Below are 23,347 nucleotides of genomic sequence, written 5' to 3' on the forward strand. Positions count from 1 at the left end.
GGCAAAAGCCACAGCTGAAACCGGCTGAAACAACATTCCGTTTATTTATTTTGAAAAGTCAGATGTCTTTGTTTTGGGATAAAAATCTACTGACTAAATTAATTAACTTTAATCATTATTAGATAAAAAAGGAATAATCCTTCCAATGATTAAATTTATGGTATTCATTCATAGGCTTATCGTAGAATTATACAAAGCAATGAGTGGATAGACCGAATATGGTTTTAGATTAAAATTTAATCTTTTTAGCTTTTTAATTTTTATCCGTGTAGACGGTGGTCGGTTAAGCGATGCCTTATAGATTTTGCGATTGGCTCTGGACGCAACTGCTGCTATTGCTCTGGACATCGAGACGCCGAATAAGTTTATCGGCATTCGGAAACGGCTTCGACTTCAATATTGATTCCTGAGACAGTAACTGCTCTGGTAGGAATACCTAAAACTCCGCCCGTTAGCTGAGTTCTTTCGATCAAGGATTGACCATAAATATATACAAGACAGAACAAGAGAAGCGTTGGCGCTTTTGCCCGAACATTTACATTTAATCTCGCATTTAATTGATTGTTAATTATGTTTTCATCATGTGCAATAATAAAGATTTTTCATTAAGGCTGTGAACCATTCCACCGATTCGTTTAACTTTTAGTTAAAATTTGACACTCCGATGGTTATTTTCCCATCGTGGTTAAAATTTTACTCCGAAGCCGACCCATTTGAGTTTTGACAGATTGATAGTTATTTGGAACGAAATGGATTTGGCGCCAATTTTCTCGCGAACAAAGTTTAACTATCGAACTGTCAAATCTAACCATGCTCCGGAGCAGGGTTATTTTTAACCACGGCGAAATAACCATCGAACTGTCAAATTTTAACTAAAAGTTAAACGAATCGGTGGAATGGTTCACAGCCTAAAAATAATAAACCGCCTAATTGTTTGCATAATATTTATTCTACATTTCAACCAGCTTTTCAAAATAATAAAGAGTAAAATATACCCGTTTTTTTTTAAATAATGCCTTGGATAATGGGTAAAAAACACCCCTGAATTTGACGTAAAGGGCCTTTACTCATTAATGAATAAACGCTGTTTACTCTTTTAATGAGTTGAACTATTTAACTTCATAATGGGTACTTTTTCACCCATTAAAGAGTACTTTGGTTCAACTCATTAAAAGAGTAAACAGTGTTTACTCATTAATGGGTAAACCCCTCGAACTTCAAGTCACAGAGTGATTTTTACCCATTAGCTGGAAAAAGTTTGACCGGAAAATTGGTAAAAAACATACTTTATTGTTTTAATAATGCATTCGAAAATTTGAAAACAAATATCAAGTTATTAAACGATAGACACGTTAAGCATTAAAATAATCGAACATGATAATATTTATTCAATTATGAACGTACACACTTAAAATAAATCGCCGAATTCGGTAAAATTTTACCGAAATCTCAACAACAAAACTGGTCGGTAAATAAATTAACTGATATTCCTTGATTTTGACAGTTGTGCAAATGAAAAAATTACCAAAAATCTGTAAAATAAATTACCGAACAGTTCTGCTGTTGAGATTTCGGTAAAATTTACCGAATACGGTGAAATGAGTTAAGTGTGTACATATATTTACATAATGTTTTTAAACAAATAATAAGTTCCCGCATAATTGAAAACGATCTGTATTATTGTTGAAACTATTCGCTTGAATTAAGGTATATTGTTACTATTTATGTAATAGCCGATTTAAAATGGAACTATATGTTTATTTAGAACCAGTATTATACAATACCTTCAATATACGCTACCATATGCATTAATATCATAGTTTATTGGTTTTTAATAATCTCTCATCTTCCATTCGTTTGAAAAAAACAACAGTAAATTGTAAAAGACCCATAAATGATACTGCAACAACACCGAATATCCCAAGTAACACCAAGCATTACAATATTGCACATATATCAATCACAAATCGGCATGCTAAATGCTAATTGCATTAGATCTGTTTTAACGATGTGTTGTTGCATTTATTTATCAACTGTCAGACAACGATACTCTAAATCAGCAGTACGAATGCAGCGATGCATTACTGGTGCTTTATTTCAACATGCCAAAGTAATGAACCATTAATTCGATCTTATAATTGCCCTTTTCCACTTTAAGTCAACTTTTAGTGCTGTGTTTTTACATGCATATATAGCTTCATGGTTACTTGGGATGGCTACTAAATAATTACGTATCATCTAAAAAAGTTTGGTCTCGTTGCGATACCATACACACTTTAAGAAATGTATCCTACAATGATAAAAATCCGATAGACCCATCTGTTCAGTGTATGTTCAATTCTCAATAGGCGGCAGAACAAATTTTCCGTGTAGCTGCCATCAATTGTTGTTGATAAAAATTGTGGTTCACTCGAACCAAATTATTTAAATCGTGTTTGTTATTTTTTATCAATTTGTTTTTCGTTTCTTGTACCGCTAGAAAAGCCGGAGGTAAGTAATTAAATTTGCTTGACTAAATGAAATAATATTAGTTGATAAATATTTCTTGCAGCTCCCAAAAGTTTTTTCCGGTTTGCGTGAAAATAGCGATTGCAGTTCAACGTATTCTATTTACTTCAAACTCATTGTATCTATCGGAAATGAAATTGGTAAGTATTTTAACATAAATTAAATATATCGCAGATTTATAGCTTAGTCATTTCTTTCCTGTGTTTCCTGCAGGTCGATTTCGTATTCTTTGTGGATGCGGCTTCCGGATACCCAGCTGAGTCACCAATACCCGGATACCCAGCAAAGCCAATCAAACGGAGTTCTCCATGAAGGTAGCCCATATGGTTCTCCGGTTTTCATGTGAAAAAGACGAGGAAAATGATAAATAAAATATCTAATATAACAATGCAAGTCCAACGTTCATTATGTGTTTATTTCAATATGTGGAAGCAATTGCGAATTACTCTCCTTTTTAGTAAAAGATAAGGGATACGGTACATCGATCTTTTTCACATATCATTCTACGGTTCACAAATTATATCACATATTGTTATCATCTTAATCATGGATTGTAAATGAACCGTATAACATGGTGTGTACCGAAAAAAATGTACTGGAAATTTCCCATTTCTATATAGTAATTATACTTAACCGCCTATTACCCATATAGTCGATTGGCCAAATACAACATACCATATTGTGGAGACCATTTATGATGAGGTTAGTTTATCATAAGTAAGAACAACAAATGACATAGTTGGTTTAATGTTATGTATTGTCATGGACGTTCTGAGAAATAATCCAATTATGGTTCATGATTATGCGGGATGTTCTTCCACCGGTGACGCGAAACTTGCCATTTCCAGACGTATTCTTTTAGTATGAACTACGTATATGCATGATCCGGCCGATTCCGTCGATGGAAATAACTGGTTCTCATAAACTTGATCATGAGATCTACACTGTTCTCGGGCAAATCGGACCATTTAAGCTACAAACGAGGTTCCATCTGGTGGCGGCATTCTGCGCCGAACTGCGGAGCACCACTACTAGCTGCTTCAGGGCCATCAGTCAATACCGGAATCGAAGGCATATTCCGTATTACCGTCAACCGTTTCGTCCTCCCGATACCAAGCTCACTACGAATCTCGCCTTCAGCTTCTTAATCTACGGAACATCACCAGCAGCTGCAGTTGCATCAGCAATCAATTCCAGAATCGGAGGTGTCAGTTCGAGGCAACTTTGTTGGTGGCTTATAACTTTTTCGATCGCCTGGCTGAAATAGGCATAATTTATTGGATATTTATTAGGAATAACCGTAACAAATGCATAAATTCTCACCTCTTCCGCTATCAGCATCTTTGAATGTTTCTTTATCAATTCCAACTTGGTTTTCACTCTTTAATGAGTAAACGCGAGGAACTTGAAAGTGGGCACAAAATACACATTACCTGGAAAAAATAATTACCCATTATTTTGACAGTTCCATATGTCGAAAAATGATGCGTGTTTTTTACTCTTTAAAGAGTATTGTTAGGTTTACAGTGTGAGCAACTTGACGTCTCCACACTCAACCGATTATGCACGTCCATTTCACCTGAAAATTCAGATAGATTTTCAAAAACTCCAAACAGATACGAATCACGTGATAAACGTACAATTCACCGGTATGAGGTTGAATCATACCAAAACATCAGGTAAAAGTTACGTGAATTTTTAGTAAGTTTTACTGGCGACCGGTAAGAAAATTATGATGTTTTCAAATATTCTTGATGGCGGCATCAGGAAAATAATTGATGAACAATATAATAGTACAATTAGCGCAGCTCCCAAAATATTACCTCTAGGTAAGTTTTTATTAATTATAAAAATGAAAAAATTAAACTAAATTGTGATGATTAATTGCAGCCCAAATAAGAAAACGAGATTTCAACTTCGAGTTAAACTTTGATAGGAAATCTTCCTAAAGCGCTTGCCGACTGGAAAACCAAGAGGATATTCTAAACTTGGGACATCCTGATGGAGGTGTAACGAAAGTATGCTGCAGGCTTCATCACAAATAGTTGATAAATTATTTATTTTCTTCCCGTATTTTTTTAGTCATCGGATAAGTATGACAACAATTGAGGAGAGGACATTGCTGTTTGTGCAAGTAGAATAGAACTTGTATGCAGTGAAACGTTATGTACAATAATTTAAAGGAATAAACCTTTTTAAAAATGTTACCTTTCATGTTTTATTACAAAATTATCTATAATCCGGGTAAAATACTTTGAAATAAATTAAATAAATTTTTCTCGATTTCCCCGAAAAATCCAGTGAAGTTCAAATGCAAATCAGGTAAATGTTACGTGAATTTATTTTTGCTGTCATGGGAATGTTTTGGTAAAGGCTACGTGAAAATCAGGTAAATTCCACCTGCGTCCAGTAAAGTGACATTGAGTTTCAGATTCACGTACACTGCAAATAATTTTCATGTAGCATTTACCTGAAAAGACACGTAGATATTTTCCACCTTACTTTTCAGGTGAATTCTACGTGAATCTGAAACTCAATGTCACTTTACTGGACGCAGGTGGAATTTACCTGATTTTCACGTAGCCTTTACCAAAACATTCCCATGACAGCAAAAATAAATTCACGTAACATTTACCTGATTTGCATTTGAACTTCACTGGATTTTTCGGGGAAATCGAGAAAAATTTATTTAATTTATTTCAAAGTATTTTACCCGGATTATAGATAATTTTGTAATAAAACATGAAAGGTAACATTTTTAAAAAGGTTTATTCCTTTAAATTATTGTACATAACGTTTCACTGCATACAAGTTCTATTCTACTTGCACAAACAGCAATGTCCTCTCCTCAATTGTTGTCATACTTATCCGATGACTAAAAAAATACGGGAAGAAAATAAATAATTTATCAACTATTTGTGATGAAGCCTGCAGCATACTTTCGTTACACCTCCATCAGGATGTCCCAAGTTTAGAATATCCTCTTGGTTTTCCAGTCGGCAAGCGCTTTTAGGAAGATTTCCCTATCAAAGTTTAACCTCGAAGTTGAAATCTCGTTTTCTTATTTGGGCTGCAATTAATCATCACAATTTAGCGAGGGGCGGATCACTCACGCATTTTCGCGGCAGTCAGACGTATTGATGAACGCATTTGCGTATTTTTGAGCATTTTTTTATGCATTTGAGCATTTATGCATTGTAGTAAGCATTGATGCATTTCACAATGCATTGACGCATAAGTGTACGCATTTGAATATTTTACAATGCATTTATAATCAAAACAGCTTTCGATTCAGTTTTGCTTTTTTTTTTTTCAATTTTGACGTATATTTGTTGTGTTTTTGATTGGAATTTTGGTTATTCCCATATAGAAAACATGATTTTTCTTTTCTTGGAATACAAATATCTGCCGTAATTAAAAAATCTCATAAACTGCCCCAAGAGTCACCCTCAATTCTAGCTGTCTGAATGGCGAAGCTTAGGTGTTTTTTTTAATGATGAAATAGACATTCACAACTGATAAACAAAAAGATCAAAAGTCGGAAAGGCATATGTAAACATTGACTTATTCCACAAATTCATCATCACCGGGAACTGGTAGAGGGCCTGCTACAGATTATATATGCCAGGTTTTAGGTTTGACTAAAAAGTGTCCACTTCAATCGGTGAACCATGCATAATTGGATGTTACAGAATATGTTCATATGTAGGACCAAATACTCTTAGAATACGTGCCATTTTGCAAAAACATGAAGTTTGAAACGTCACATCGCAGGTTTCAAAACTGTTTTAAAAGTGGGCAACAAAGACAACATACCTACATTCCGAAATATTTCTGCAATCTCCTCATTAAATTGGAATGGTCCCTGCCAGCCAGCCGAGGTGAAGTTCAGCGCCTTATGCTAAATGGCTGGAAACACCTCGGGAAGCACCATCAGTACCCAAGTAACACCAAGCATTACAATATTGCACTTAAATCAATCATAAACCGGCATTCTAAATGCTAATTGCATTAGATCAGTTTTAACGATGTAAAGTTGCATTTATTGATCAACTGTCAGACAACGATACTCTGTATCCGCATTACGAATGCAGCGATGCATTACTGATGCTTTATTTCAACATGTCGAAGTAATGAACCATTAATTCGGTCTTATAATTGCCCTTTTCCACTTTAAGTTCACTTTTAGGGCTGTATTTTATACAGGCATATATAGCTTCATGGTTACTTGGGTAGTATACCAACAAGCTATTATCCTGAAATTATTTACAAAAGTCAATGTTGACTACCGCTTCGTCAAAATAACAATCTCAAAATATGATGTAGGTCTATATCTGTCAAATCTGTTAAACGCACTTTGTACAAAAACGCATTTTATAACGAATTGATGCATTTGTAATGCAATATGTATTTTATACCAGCGATCATTTCTCAACGCACTTAGTATTGAAGCGCATTTTTAAACGCATTAAGCCTTTATTCGCATTTTTCAGTGCATTCGGTATTTTATGCACTTTTTAACGCATTGGTTTAATTCGCACATTTTTGGTGTATTTTTCTCAATACGTATTTTCGATTCAGTCAAATTTCGAAGTGATCCGCCCTCGCAATTTAGTTTAATTTTTTCATCTTTATAATTAATAAAAACTTACCTAGAGGTAATATTTTGGGAGCTGCGCTAATTGTACTATTATATTGTTCATCAATTATTTTCCTGATGCCGCCATCAAGAATATTTGAAAACATCATAATTTTCTTACCGGTCGCCAGTAAAACTTACTAAAAATTCACGTAACTTTTTACCTGATGTTTTGGTATGATTCAACCTCATACCGGTGAATTGTACGTTCATCACGTGATTCGTATCTGTTTGGAGTTTTTGAAAATCTATCTGAATTTTCAGGTGAAATGGACGTGCATAATCGGTTGAGTGTAGAATTCACCTGAAAAGTAAGGTGGAAAATATCTACACGTAAAAAAAAGTAATTATTATATTCATTAAATTTGATTCATATTTCTCATAACCTGTACAAATATAAATTTCATTAGATGAGCAATAGCCTTCATAATATATTTGCATGCAATTTATTTAGTGTGTTTATGTATTGTATTTCATACCGCAATGAAAAGTATAAGTTTAGCTTTATGGCAAAAAAGTATATAGTTTAACTTATACTTTCAATTAGTAATGGAATTGAAAACGAACATGGCGATTTCAAGATGTGAGCTGGATGCCGCGCTAATTTTGGTAACTATACCTTGTGATTTTTATAATATAATTCACTATCTACTAGCTGTTAATCCTGATGTTTTTATACTTTTTTATTACAGAGAAACTTTACGGATGTACTCTAGTTTTCCGGTCGATTTACTTAATTATATCCCTTTATGAGCATAAAAAGGTATGGCAATAAGATTTATTAGGATTAAAATTACAACGATACAAATTCCTTTTTTCCAGTACACATTTTTTCTGAAAATTGTTCTAATGTCCCGTGATCACATCACGGTGATTATGTTGCTTCTATGGACATCAACCCCAGCGGAACTTTTTTCTCTACCAATCCTGTTGCCTGAATGAGACTGAATCGGAGCGGAATCGAACTGCCGAAATCAAATTGTCAACGGAATTGAACGGTAGCAGCATGAAACGACAAGCAGCAGTGGCGTCAGAGCTCTCCGATTGAGCCTGGTGCAATCACATTAGCAAAGCAGAGATCCGATGGAGTTGGTGACTGTGTTCAATAGCAACAGCATATTCCCTGGTGAACTATTCTGCTCTGACGATGACGGGTGGTTCGACGGGTGGCGCGTCTCCCATTCGTCGGAGTATTGACCGTCAGCAGAAGGATAATTTCAGGCTCCAACGTTAACTCCGGCTAAGATCACGACAAAATTAACCTGGACAATGTGATATGAGCAGTTTGCCAGCAGTTAAATGTCTGAAAATCAAACATGCAAGGTACAGAGCAAAGACACAAACAAAATAAAAATAAAAAGCTTGCATTATATCAAATCTCGCCTCGTCTTACGACTTCTTTTTTAATGCAAAGAAAATAAGATGTATGAACCATTGAATCATAATAATGAAAAGTATAAACAAACTTAATTGTTTTATTATAATTTACTTATGAAGTTCATTCCACAATCGTACGGATGTCATTTTTTCATTTAATATTAGGTGTTAGCGAATGACATGAAATGTATTAATATAATGTTATGATTATCTTATGACATGCCACATAACCTTCATTGTGAAACGGTATGTAATTTATGAAGAAAATGCAATGGCAAAAATGTATGTGTTTTGCCAAATATATTCGTTATGAAGATTTTTTTTCGTGTACGTGTCTTTTCAGGTAAATGCTACATGAAAATTATTTGCAGTGCAGTGAACCCCGAAAAATTGGTTCAGGTGGTTCTGTCAAACTTACTTATATCGCGAGCATTTCTCGATTATGGCGTAAAGGGTAAAAGAAAAACCTAATTTTGATTTTATTATTTATTATAACACAATTGCACTACTCATTAGTTATTTTTGTATAGGCTCGTATATATTCAAGCATTACGGGGCTGGGTGCTTTAAATATAGATAAAACTACAACGTGGTTTGTTGCTGGATTAATCGAAACGAGTATTTATAGGGGTATACCAACCTTTACTCGCTTGAGATCAGAAAAGTGGCTCTATCCGCTGCACCCAGCTGCACGGTAGCATTCAAGTACCCATTAATGGGTATTTTCGTACCCATTTCAAAACAAAAGCGGCATAACTCATTTAATGGGTAAATCCAGCCCCGTGGCAAGAGATGCTACTCAGCGTAGCGAACATCTTCATGAATATGTCCAGCGTACATTTTGAAAAGTACTTCTCCCGAATCTTTCCTTTATAAGCATCTGGATTTTATCCAAAATATTGTTGGTTGCACTTTTTCAATTTGTTCAAAAATAATCCAGCTTTCCACGCTCGGTAATGGCGGCTTGTCGGTGTGTAAAAATCCATCCGTCACTGGACTGTTTGACACGAGCTGGAGGAAAGCTCACTGGCGTTCCTTGGTGAGGGGAAGGGGACAAAGGCCTTTTCGCCAGTGAGTTTCCCTCCAGCTAGTGTCAAAAAGTACAGTGACCGATTGATTTTTGCACATCGACAAGCCGCCATTACCGAGCGTGGAAAGCTGGATACCAGCTATTATCCCGAATAGAATCATATTATTCATCTATTTTTCTAGTTATCGTTTTTTGATTATAGCGAATTGTAATAGAATTTTTCATGGAATCATCTGGGTGGTGCGGATAGAATCGATTTGGTTGTCAAACTAGAGCCAAAATTTTCTATTGTGCCGGAGCCAAACATTGAAGATTGTGGTTATGTTCGTTTTAGATCTTATATTGAGAAGTATTGTTATTATTTGGGGAAAAAATAAAAATAAACTTAGTTTGAGTTTTGCATTCTTTGTAACAAATATATTCACATTATATTTCGAGTGGATAATTAGTAGGAATGCAACTAAAAAGCACTCGTTACGAGATTTCACGAGATTCAGCAGCTGATTGGAGCAGGAATGTATGTAAACCATCGTAAAGTCATGTAGAGTCTCACGCATTTGTGCGCCACCATGCAGCATGGAAAAAGAAATTCGAAGAGCGGGAAATGTTTGACAGCCGGAGAACTGCAAAATAATTCTGCTTATGGGATTGATTTAAAAATATCCTACTACTCGCTTGAGAGCAGAAAAGCGGCTCTATCCGCAGTACCCAGGGAATCATAAAAAATATCAAACAATAATTATACCACGAATAATATTTATGATAGTGTCTATAATAATTTGATTTTAGATGATACACTCAATGGGTTGTTAAGTATCGTTACCATTCAAAAGGCCAATTTTTTCATATCAGTTTACGCGCGGTAATGGCGGCTTGTCGGTGTGTAAAAATCCACCCGTAACAGTACTTTTTGACCCTACCCGGAGGAAACCTCACTGGCGTTCCTGGGTGAGGGAAGGGGAAAAAGGCCTTTTCGCCAGTGAGTTTTCCTCCAGCTAGTGTCAAAAGTACAGTGACCGATTGATTTTTGCACATCTACAAGCCGCCATTACCGAGCGTGGAAAGCTGGATATTTTCATTGAGCGATTTTACCAGAAATCATTAGTTTATCATCATACTTTTTTCTTGCAATGATTCGGAGTATAATTGATTTTAACAAAAAAGATTGATATTATGAGTTTTCGTAAAACGAATTCCAGACCAAATAATTATTCAGTGATTAATCCAGATTGAAAAGCGTGTAATAATTATTCAATTATATGATAACCGTATTATAGGATGTGTGATATTATTCTACGAACTACGATACTGGATATGATAGTTTTGAAGGTGTTTTCTCAAGCTATCAGTACACTGTTTGTCATAATGACAAATATTTGTCAAGTCAGCCTGATATCCATGTCGATTTCTGGTCAGTTTGATAGATATCCGGATAAACTTGACAAATATTTGTCATCATGACAAACAGTGTACTGAGGGCTTCAGTTTATAATAAATGATCATCAAACAAGTTTTATTTATATTTTAATCACCATCTTATATTATATTCGAATTATGTTATTACCAGTATATCTCCAGCCTGTGGTCATCATCTTGATATAATGAGACCATAGCCCATAAGTTCACCTTAAGCAGTTTATTGGGATTCAGCATCATGGTTGCTTGTAACTTCCACCAATGACTCTTCACAGATTTCGATAGCGCTGCATGTTCCTATAAGAAATCAAAGAAACAAATGAATAACAGCTTAAAATCAGTCCTGGATGTGCATTTTTCAGGCCCAGATTTCTTGATAAGCATGCCCCAGGGAATAATTAGAACGCCAGCGCTGATTTTCATATAAAATGATCATGATGGAAGATCAAAATCTCAATTTCCGAGATATTATGTATCCCAGTATAAAGTGACCTAAATTTGTATTCAATGAATGTTATTTCAAGACAAAATTTTCAAAACGACTTATCTGCTTTTGTAAACAAACTTCAAACGACGATTTGACGAATCTGATAGCTCTCCCACGCAAACCAACACCATCAATAGGTAGCGGAATCCTTCACCTACCTATTGATGGTGTTGGTTTGCATGGGAGAGCTATCAGATTCGTCAAATCTTCGTTTGAATCTTTGTTTACAAAAGCAGATAAGTCGTTTTGAAAATTTTGTCTTGATTTGTAAGCATGTTGATTGAAAATTCACTCCGGGGTGGCAATATAATTATTTTTATCTGAAACGTGCCTTTTCAGTTAACATGCATTATACAATAACATTTAAAATATAATAACACTCAGAGCTTGGATATAAAATATGTATTCGATCTAATAGTTAAGATCGATCATTTTTCTGAAAATCACCCGGATAAAAATTTACAGTAACTTGAATGACATAACCCATTGAAATACAATAGATTGTGTGGTAAACAATACAAACTATTGTACGCTTATTGTAAAATGTTCACGGTTGTAAAAGATCTTTATTGTACTTACATTAACATAACAATATATTTAAATGTTACCAATACATTCTATTATATTTTATTGTTCGCTTATGTTTGGTATTGCACATCCAAAAATTAAATGTAGTTGAATTAATATAATTTTGGAATATTTCATGGATTGCTGAAATAACAATTGAAAACAATAAAATTATAGTAGCTTTGCTCATTAAATGAATAAAAATGTATACCGATTCTCAAGTAATATATTTTCATATTGCAGGTCTAGAAATGTTAAGCAATAAAAATTGGAATTCAAAAAAATTGAAGGGAACAAAAATTTTTGCTCATCATTTTACTCGAAGAATGGCTGGATTCATTTGAGCGTGTACAGTTTTGTTTATAATTTGTGGAGAGATAAAAATAATGAAACTTTATCGTGCAGAAAGCGGCTTTTTCATTACAGTTTCTGGGTGCTGGTCAACGGTAGATCACTATGGCTTCTGTACCGTGGTAAGTATCTAAAGTGTTGGAGCGCGTTAGAGCATCATTACTGGGCCTGAGCGCAAGTATTTTGATCACACTCGCCGTGCTGTCATTAGTCAAACTTTTTCGCATCGGTTACTATTTTCTATTATCATTTTGGTGGCTGTATTCCGTACCGGTGACGTTTGACATTTGATAGTTCATCAAATAGCAGCGGTGTTATCGCGCTGCAAAATTTGGTCACCTATGCGCGTTTAGTAGCGACCGGTAAAGTGTCAAGTAATGATACTGGGCTGGCAAACGGCTTATACTCACCACCGGTAATCGTAATCTTATACTACAAAAGTTCAATGTACATAATGGACGCAGTGGTTCATCCCGAACAAAAAAAATATCGTCATAATACCTGATGACATACCTGGTAACATGTATCCTTGTTTCTTTACAGAAATGAAGCTTATGATGAAATACTGATGCTTGGCCAATCTCACCCACGAGATATAATAAGAACTGATGCAGGTATTTTTTCTTTTCTTCTCGAAGTACGTTCTAAAACTAACATTCTTTTATAATTTACATTTTGCACAGGTTTATAACTACATGTATTGTATCCGGAACAAAGTTAGTACGTCTTTTATACCGAAGTTGGATTTTTCTCCAGATACAGGCAACTTACCCAACTTCGAAAGTAGTGCGCTGGATTCGCCTAAAGATGCGCTAAACAACGCATCAATTAGTTTGACAGATAAAACTTTGGAAGAAAGTTCGGTTCGGAAGTCCCGACAGCAAAGCGAGGTAAAATGAGTGAAAATGAAGTTTAAACTGATTTAAAATTAAATTGAAAATAAAATAATTTGTAAAACAAAAAATTGTACTGTATTTTTATTGGATAATACTCCAATAATGTATTCTAAATCCTGTTGTATTTCTATTGTAAAACAATAGAAACAGTAATTGAAAACATTTGAAACACAATGTTTTCTATTATTTTCTCGCTCGAAATCATCCCATTGAAGAACCGTAAAATCAATTGTTTTGCTCAAAATTTTGTATGGAAAATTTTCGATTTTTTTATTGTAAAGATACATAACAACCCCCCTTTTTTATTGTAAAAGTCCCATTTACCATTCATTTTATCGTGGAAAACCATTATTTCTCATGTGATTTTATTGTCAAAATTCCATTATATTCAATGGTAAAAACTATGTTTTAAATGGTGTTGTAACAATAAAATTTATGATATTTTAATGATATTTTTTATCCGGGCAGTGCTGGGGTTATAATTATTTCGGGGTCAAGCCGGCAAGCCATTCTGCTAATAAATAATTGTATGAACAGCAACCAACGTCGATATTATAATTGAAAGGGTGCCTATTGCGATTGGTTGTGCAATCATACAAAAATTCTGGATAAATTGTGTTCAGGGGATTAATGTATCCATTATGGTTCTTACGCCCATCATTCTTACCTTGGCAACCGTTTTTTCGCTGTTCAACCATCCGCTCGTGCGATAGCGCAGTTTCCCGGTATGAGGTTGATCTGGAAATAAACAATAAATATATATTATTCATGTTTTGTATAATATAGTTTATACTTACATGCATTATAATCCATTTGATTTTATGTTTTTTCGCACAAACTTTGTATTTTCTAATAAACACCGCTATTGTTGGATCTGTTGCCGATGCGATTGTAACTATTACACTGAAAAAGAAACAACATCATTTCTGTGTTGGTGAATATCTAAATTATTTATGGTAAGATACGTATACAATAATATGATATCAGGTAATCCTTATTATAACATGTATAATCTGTGAATTATTATATATGATCGTGGTTTTATTTTGGTCAATCATATAATTGTACAAGTATTATACAGTTTATACTGATTACAAGTGGAATGGAATGCTTATAATATCAACCATTCGGCGTACCATTTATTTCTATTCGGGATGGGCATGTAAATATAATCCTAAAACATCTTTCAGCACACCATTTATTTCATTTCAATTTCACTAATGAATGTTGTTCGATTTGCATCCCCGGACCATTTCAACTGTGATGCTCACCACAGTATAAACAATAATAATATTCTCAATCCAGTTGAAAACCGGAATTGGGGTATAGCGAAGTTGGATTTTTTTCACAATCTGTACATAAAACCTAACTTCGGAAGTGGTACGCTGTTTTCATATCGCGAAGCGCTATTCAGCGCAGCACTTCCGAAGTTAGGTTTAACGTACGGATTGTGAGAAAAATCCAACTTCGCTAGCACCCAATTTCGGGTTTCAACTGGATTGAGTATATCTTTTGTTTGATTCGGAGCGGGAGAACAAGTTACGAAAAATGATTTCGCGTAGCGCTTGATTTCACTTGTAGATTCCCTCCAATTCGTAAGTTTATTATATTTTATCATCAAATAACATAATTCCCATGGTCAAAGATGTAAATCTTGCAAATTATTTTGAAAACAATTTTTAGATTTAACCAAAATAAATAGTAATTAAAACACATGATGTTTATTTTCGTACAATAACAACGGACGGTAATGACCCGGATAAAAATTTACAGTAACTTGAATGACATAACCCATTGAAATACAATAGATTGTGTGGTAAACAATACAAACTATTGTACGCTTATTGTAAAATGTTCACGGTTGTAAAAGATCTTTATTGTACTTACATTAACATAACAATATATTTAAATGTTACCAATACATTCTATTATATTTTTATTGTTCGCTTATGTTTGGTATTGCACATCCAAAAATTAAATGTAGTTGAATTAATATAATTTTGGAATATTTCATGGATTGCTGAAATAACAATTGAAAACAATAAAATTATAGTAGCTTTGCTCATTAAATGAATAAAAATGTATACCGATTCTCAAGTAATATATTTTCATATTGCAGGTCTAGAAATGTTAAGCAATAAAAATTGGAATTCAAAAAAATTGAAGGGAACAAAAATTTTTGCTCATCATTTTACTCGAAGAATGGCTGGATTCATTTGAGCGTGTACAGTTTTGTTTATAATTTGTGGAGAGATAAAAATAATGAAACTTTATCGTGCAGAAAGCGGCTTTTTCATTACAGTTTCTGGGTGCTGGTCAACGGTAGATCACTATGGCTTCTGTACCGTGGTAAGTATCTAAAGTGTTTGAGCGCGTTAGAGCATCATTACTGGGCCTGAGCGCAAGTATTTTGATCACACTCGCCGTGCTGTCATTAGTCAAACTTTTTCGCATCGGTTACTATTTTCTATTATCATTTTGGTGGCTGTATTCCGTACCGGTGACGTTTGACATTTGATAGTTCATCAAATAGCAGCGGTGTTATCGCGCTGCAAAATTTGGTCACCTATGCGCGTTTAGTAGCGACCGGTAAAGTGTCAAGTAATGATACTGGGCTGGCAAATGGCTTATACTCACCACCGGTAATCGTAATCTTATACTACAAAAGTTCAATGTACATAATGGACGCAGTGGTTCATCCCGAACAAAAAAATATCGTCAAAATACCTGATGACATACCTGGTAACATGTATTCTTGTTTCTTTACAGAAATGAAGCTTATGATGAAATACTGATGCTTGGCCAATCTCTCTCACGAGATATAATAAGAACTGATGCAGGTATTTTTTTCTTTTCTTCTCGAAGTACGTTCTAAAACTAACATTCTTTTATAATTTACATTTTGCACAGGTTTATAACTACATGTATTGTATCCGGAACAAAGTTAGTACGTCTTTTATACCGAAGTTGGATTTTTCTCCAGATACAGGCAACTTACCCAACTTCGAAAGTAGTGCGCTGGATTCGCCTAAAGATGCGCTAAACAACGCATCAATTAGTTTGACAGATAAAACTTTGGAAGAAAGTTCGGTTCGGAAGTCCCGACAGCAAAGCGAGGTAAAATGAGTGAAAATGAAGTTTAAACTGATTTAAAATTAAATTGAAATAAAACAATTTGTAAAACAAATAATTGTATTGTATTTTTATTGTAATGTTGGAGAATAATGTATTCTAAATCCTGTTGTATTTCTATTGTAAAACAATAGAAACAGTAATTGAAAACATTTGAAACACAATGTTTTCTATTATTTTCTCGCTCGAAATCATCCCATTGAAGAACCGTAAAATCAATTGTTTTGCTTAAAATTTTGTATGGAAAATTTTCGATTTTTTTATTGTAAAGATACATAACAACCCCCCTTTTATTGTAAAAGTCCCATTTACCATTCATTTTATCGTGGAAAACCATTATTTCTCATGTGATTTTATTGTCAAAATTCCATTATATTCAATGGTAAAAACTATGTTTTAAATGGTGTTGTAACAATAAAATTTATGATATTTTAATGATATTTTTTATCCGGGGAGCTACCGTCCGTGGACATGGTGGCTATTGTCAAACCCCTTGTGATAGTATAGGACGCCAGGGGGGTGGGTAAATCGCTCATTAATGAGTCGTGCTCCGAACTTCAAAAAATGGGTTTTTATGGCTCTTGACTATTCTTTAGATCAAAGGGTAAAATATCCTCATTTTATCAAAACAAAATGATTGAGGTTAGGATGAATTAGATTGAATCCAAATGAAATATTTATATTCTGATTTTATTTTAAAACACATGAAAATGTTCATTTTTTATTTATATCGCAATTTCCAAAATCAACAAATGGATAACTTATATTCTATACACACTTAAATTATTTTGTAGACCTCGGCAAATTTTTGGCCGAGATTCCAACAGCCGAGATTTTGGTAATATTTTTTACTGAAATTCGGTAATTTCTTTACCGAAATTTCGTCAATATTTTACCGAAATTCGGCAAAGTTGATTTTTTGCCGAGATCTCGGTAACGATTACCGATCACTCGGTAATGTTTACCGAAATCTCGGTAAAAATTTTACCGAAATTCGTCGAAATTATTACCAATATCTGTTGGCCGGAAGAAGGGAACCCCCTCACAAAGAATAACAACTAGAGTTCCCTCTCTACACCACGGCAGGCTACTGACTGATACTTCTGCCAGTAGCTGCAGTTCTCTTTATTCAACAATAGGTATCTACAATACATCCATAACAATATTCCTTAATCTACCCAAGAGCAACTACAACCAACTGGCGCCTACCTCCTATGCAACTTCGATCTACAGCGAAGCGTCGCACACTACCTGATATTCCAACACTCCTCCTTAGTGTGCACGCCTCGCAACTCTCCTGGCTCCTTCTAACACCGAGCCTCCTGTCCAGAGCTCCTTCGCGCCGAACAATTCCTCCTGGCCCAATCCGTTGCCCGTACAAATGGCCTCTATCCGACGTTTGCACAGCACCCTCTGTTGACCAGCTCCTGAATGTTCCGACGCTCCTCCTGGACGCTGACCAGCCAGCATCCTACCGAACGTTCCAACCTCCTGATGAATGCCGTCCGCCGCTACCCAAGACTTACGTGGCTGATCCATGACCTGCGCATCCCACTGCGCCACGCGACTTATGCGGCCAATCCATGATCCCACTGCGATAACGTCGACGGACATAACATCCCACTAAGCTGAAGAACGGGAATCGTTCCTGGGCCCATAACCTGTTGACCGGAGAAAGGAACCCCCTCACGAAGAACAAAAAATACTACACACAGAAAAAAATAATTGTGTTTTTAAAGATATTGTACTTTCATTTTAAAAGTAGATCAGTTTTGGTATTTTTGAGTAGCGAAACTTAAACTTTGAAAACAAAACTTTTAATTTGAAAGTTTTTTTCTGGGCGAAAAATTGTTATCTTCAAAGTCAAAACTTTTCAAATGACAGATCCAAAATTTTTAAATAATATTCAAATATTCCTCAAGTTTGGCAACACTAGCTAGAAATAAAATTTATCTGGCAACTATAGTTGTTTGTTATAACAAACTGTCAAATATTAAAAAAGATTCCCGCTACCTGAAGAAAATTTCAATGTTCTAATTTTCTGCCGTACACAGAGAGAAAAAAAATTGTGTTATTGAGAATATTGCGCTTTCATTTCAAAAGTTGGTCAATTTTGGTAATTTTGAGTAGCAAAACATATACTGTGAGAAGAAAACTCTCAACCTAAACGATTTTTTCTATACAAAACATTGTTGTTTCGAAAGCGAAAATTTTTCAAATGACAAATAAAAAATAGTCAAATAGTATCCACATTTCCTTAAACCTTGGCAACACTAGCTAGAAATTAAACCAATCTGGCGACAATCCGAGCTGTCAAATATTTCCCGCTTTCGAACCATAACATTTAATATACATTTTATATTGCTGCTGCCGGAATTCAGCATTTTAGTGGTTTTATCCGATAAATTAGTGCGCCTTACTTTTCCACCATGACAAAAAATATCCCGGCAAGTTGAACAAACATATCCGCCGCGCCAAGAACAACTTTAAGAGCTTAGAACCTGAATCCCCGGCCAGATATGCGATTATGGAAAAAGATAAAAGTGGAGCAGCTGCTGCTCAACAACAACAATCCGGCGCTGAATGCCCAATTCGGTGGAACAGATAACTCGCAAATCATAGCTCAAATACCAGTTCCATAATAAAACGAAGCGAGAGCAGGTACGGCCGGTATTATATCCGAAAAAGAAAGCAGGAAGCAGCTACTGATACAAGGTAAGGTCGAGAAGAAGTGTAGTCGGACCGGTAGAAGAATGTATTTTATCTGACATAAATAATGTATATTTTCAGATCCAGCAACCGCGTCCAGCATATTATGGCAAAGTTGTGAGATTTTCCGTCGCTGATAACTGGATTTACGCCGCTGAATTAACAACGAGCAGCTGCATCCGCCTGGTGCGTTTGGGGCAAAGGTAACGGGGCATAATGATCAGCATCTTCCAGCAAAAAGGACCTGGACTAGGAAGCACCTCAACCGGGAAAAATATTATATAACCATTGTATAATGTAGATAATATCGAGGAAGTATTCAATAAACAAGAGTTAAATTGAAAATAAATTTGCATCAAGGTCGATTCCAATGTAAAATAAACCTTTAGATTTGAGAAGAAATCGTTATTTTAAAAAGAAAAATACACATTTAGTTTTGAGAGGAAAATGTTATTTTAAATAGTAAGAACACATGTAGTTTTGAGAGGAAAATGTTATTTTAAAAAGTCCGCTGTTGTCAAAATTCTTATCGAGGTGACATTTTTTGAATTGGTAGATTCAACAATCATATACTTTCTACTGAAAATCACTAATTAATTTTCTTATTTTTACCAACGTTTCTTTTAATTTTACCAACGATTTTTTTTTGTGTTATTCAAAACGGCTGCCGCATCAAAACATATTAATACTTATTCGGTGTCCAGTTCCTCCCTTCGCAAGGGCAAGTAAACCTCCCTACGTAAGGTAAGTAAACAAAAAAAACAAGGAAAAGTCCTTCGACGTGATTGATTGAAGACGAATTTCCTAATCGACAATCAATTTTAATTGTCTCAACAGTTACTCCAAACCCTCACCGGCACTTCCAGTCTGATTTCCGGTCTGATATTCATCGTTGAAGGCTGGTATTTTAGCTAGTATGGCACTCCATTCATCGTTAAGACTCTTGGTAAGTTTACATGTTCAATAGTTTTAAATTCATCAGTAATTGATAAGTAATATACTTTTCAGCTCCGGAACAAGTTTCCCATCACTTGCCTGGAATGGTGGTGGGAAAGGCTCATCGGAATATTTTACTAAATTAAACCGACCAGACCACATAAAACATACCGGAGCGTAAAGATTGAAGCTATGCATTAAACTGGCTGCGAAGTGCCGTTTCCATTGGGAGTCAAGGGACCGTCTACCTTTTACGACATCTGTTACAGCAGCAGCACCGGATATTCTTCATTAGTTAAGGTAAAAATTTGATCAGTAGGAGTGTAGATGATATCTTGTTTTCGTTCCGTTTACGACTATCTTTAGCAATCTGGGGAGGCATTGCGCACCTCGACTTGAAACGAGCAAACCATGTAAATAAACCGTCATACGAAATAACTGCCGAAAGAAGATGTGCAATGAGGCCCCTGCTTAAGATTGTCATAAACGGTGCTTATTACTTGTTCCACAAAGTACTGATCATGATCGATTAAATTTGCTCTTATTCTTTTAGGTGATGTAGGCGATGCAGGTGAAAGTGTGAGGTAACACCAGTAAGACCGCCGATACAACGCGAACGATATTCGGTGGTTCGATTCAAGACTACCAAATGCAATCGCTACGGTATACCGGCACAAGGACAACGGAACGGATTGCAATGCAGGATGTTACTTTTAAAGGAGAAACGTGGCTGCCCGGTAGAAGAATGCACTTTCAGGTTCCATGCTATTTCTGTTCAGTTCAGGAGAAAACTCTTATAAATAAATATTTGTTTCAAATGCTTATTCATTGTTCGTGCAGTTCCATTTAATTTCACTATACTTGAATTCAAGTATATTGAAATTAATTGGAACAGTGGATTCGTTTTATAAATTAAACATTTTTGATTGAAAAGAAAACTATGAACCCAAGTATTGCCATAACTTTCATTTTGAAAGCGATAATATTCAATTTGAATATCGAAAAACACACTTAATTTTAAGAAGATAACTTGTAATTTGTTCATCGTAGGACAACATTTTTTTATTGGTAAATTTAACAGTCGATTACTTTCTACTGAAAATCACTAACTGAAATTCTTAATTTTACCAACGTTTCTTTTAATTTTACCAACGATTTTTTTTTGTGTAGAGTTCCCTCTCTACACCACGGTAGGCTACTGACTGATACTTTTGCCAGTAGTTGCAGTTCTCTTTATTTCAACAACAGGTATATACAATACAACCATAACAATATTCCTTATATATTGCCCAAGAGCAACTACAACCAACTGGCTACCTCCTATCCAACTTCAATCTACAGCGAAGCGTCGCACACTACCTGATATTACAACAATATCTCGGCTGTTGGATTCTCGGCAATCGGTAAACTTAGAAATTTAAGTGTGTACATTCAAGTGCTCAACCTCCTTATTCCTTTCCTCAAACAAATCCGGTTCGGTGGCTTCGAATTAGGCCACATTTGACTGTTGCTCCTGGTACATGTTATTGGGCAACCTGGATGATGCCCCACCATTAGAGCCGCTGCAATGACCATCCTTCGATGATGAGACAGGCCATTCTCCGGATCCGGAATGAAATTCTGTATACATTGCGATACTTGTTTCACTTCCATTGCTACCTCGATCGTGACCTCGATTGCCCTACTGTCGGATGGGGAAACGGAAATCAAAACACGATGCTTTTTTCCGCTCGTCATCCAGCTCGTAACTTAAGGTAGCCTCACACCTCGGGAATTTGGTCCGCGGATTTTTTCCCCATGTATTTTTGCATATGCGATGTTTTCGGGATTTGGGAACGGAAAATCAAAATCCCGGCCACATTTAAAATGCACGGGTACCAAAATCCGGCGGAAAATTTTCCCGAGGTGTGAGGCAGCCTTTAAGGGTGATGGTCAGTGACGCTAGGCTACGGCTGTAGACCATTACTTAGCGGAAACTTTTTCACTGAAAAACAATTTTTCTTTTATTTTCATTTGTGTATGACGGATATTGTGCTTCTAGTTGAAAACCGAAGTGAGCTCTCGCGACGATTGAGTTTTTCCTTATTTCCTTATGTCGCAACTGCATCGCGACTAGTGCGCTTCTATGCTGCCGCTGTGCGCCATCATGCGCACTAGTCGCGACGTAGTTGTGACAAAAAGAAACGGGAGAAAACTCGATTGTCGCGAGAGATCACTTCGGTTTTCAACTGGAAGTACAATACTTGTTTTCTTCGTTCGCGCGGAAATTCACAGCCAAAATTTAAATTAATTTAGCTTACCTCATGCTTCAGAAGAGTATAGATTATTTTCTATAGTTCTTTTGCTGCCGTAATGACCAGTTCTCGAGCAACATATGATTAGGGCCGAAAAACCAACAATGCTGAACTGAGAAATATGAGGTTCAAGTTTTAGGGGACTAATTTTATTCATTTATTAATTGAAGTACACTCAAAAATATTCTAACGTTAAATTTACGTGAATGCGCACTTTAAAAGGAAACCTATTCCTATTCCTCTAGTTTATGTGCGTCAGATGTAAATCACAGCACATCATATACCATCTATGTAATATTTTATTGCAGTCTACCTAAATGTCATATTAAGAGTACGTGATTATGCACGCATCACAGTAGCTGTCAAAAGTACGTGATTTTCCTTTGTGAAAAAAATACAGTGGAAAGGCAACATGGCTGAACTGTACTCTAGATTAGGATTCTTCAACCGTTCTCGAATTCTGTGGAAAATTTTCAAGTGTGAGAAAAAATCTACCAACCTGTTGAACTGTATATTTAATTGATTTTTTATTCTTATAGTTTGTAGAAGGAATGGTTGTCGTGCTCTCGGTAGTGCTGATGAAGTGATCATTTACAAGAAGCCAATTGCGGAAGGTGAAAGCGAATGTAGCAACTGAAACCCCAGAAGTCGAAAACGAAGCAGATAATTTTCATGATACGTGGCCATTACAAAAGGCAACAGGAGTACTCGGGAGCGAGCTCCACAGAAAGCCTGGGAATACGAGTAACGATTCTGGTTATGTCACTCACACAAGACTGCAGTCAAACAATCAAACCGGCTGCTATACTCATTTCCGCCGACCGCCTCAACCACAGCCACGCCAAGCTACTCCACATTAGCCATTCTCAGCGCTACTCGATCCGCATAAATACAATCACTGGAGCCCACTCAGATCGGATCTTAGCAATCCGCATCAACCACAGCCATGTGCATCAATTCTGCTTAAGACAATTCTATGTAAAATAATCTTCTAATAAATATGTT

General features: G+C 35.6%; 4 long non-coding RNA genes across 6 annotated transcripts in view; all 4 read left to right on the forward strand.

Moving 5' to 3' along the window:
- LOC134204703 (uncharacterized) overlaps positions 1 to 13,315 on the forward strand; it is a 56,647-nt gene extending 43,332 nt beyond the window's left edge. Inside the window, exons 1-3 of one of the 3 annotated variants that reach the window (XR_009977941.1) lie at positions 12,405 to 12,497; positions 12,919 to 12,989; positions 13,059 to 13,315. This is a non-coding gene — a long non-coding RNA (uncharacterized LOC134204703). Of the gene's footprint in view, positions 1 to 12,404; positions 12,498 to 12,590; positions 12,791 to 12,918; positions 12,990 to 13,058 lie in introns of those variants that run through there. The other 2 variants (XR_009977942.1, XR_009977943.1) reach the window with 2 other exon arrangements.
- LOC134205168 (uncharacterized) lies at positions 2,340 to 2,898 on the forward strand. The gene is made up of 3 exons (XR_009978072.1): positions 2,340 to 2,490; positions 2,552 to 2,648; positions 2,722 to 2,898. It is a non-coding gene; the product is annotated as an uncharacterized LOC134205168 (long non-coding RNA).
- Positions 13,316 to 15,549: 2,234 nt separating the features above from the next.
- On the forward strand, positions 15,550 to 16,410 carry LOC134205171 (uncharacterized). The gene is made up of 3 exons (XR_009978073.1): positions 15,550 to 15,620; positions 16,041 to 16,111; positions 16,182 to 16,410. It is a non-coding gene; the product is annotated as an uncharacterized LOC134205171 (long non-coding RNA).
- Positions 16,411 to 19,751: 3,341 nt separating this feature from the next.
- On the forward strand, positions 19,752 to 20,804 carry LOC134204716 (uncharacterized). Its single transcript, XR_009977946.1, has 4 exons — positions 19,752 to 19,856; positions 19,950 to 20,058; positions 20,121 to 20,348; positions 20,602 to 20,804. It is a non-coding gene; the product is annotated as an uncharacterized LOC134204716 (long non-coding RNA).
- The last annotated feature ends 2,543 nt before the right edge of the window (positions 20,805 to 23,347 follow it).

The sequence above is a fragment of the Armigeres subalbatus genome, chromosome 1 (genome assembly GCF_024139115.2).
Source record: "Armigeres subalbatus isolate Guangzhou_Male chromosome 1, GZ_Asu_2, whole genome shotgun sequence".
Lineage (NCBI taxonomy): Eukaryota > Metazoa > Arthropoda > Insecta > Diptera > Culicidae > Armigeres > Armigeres subalbatus.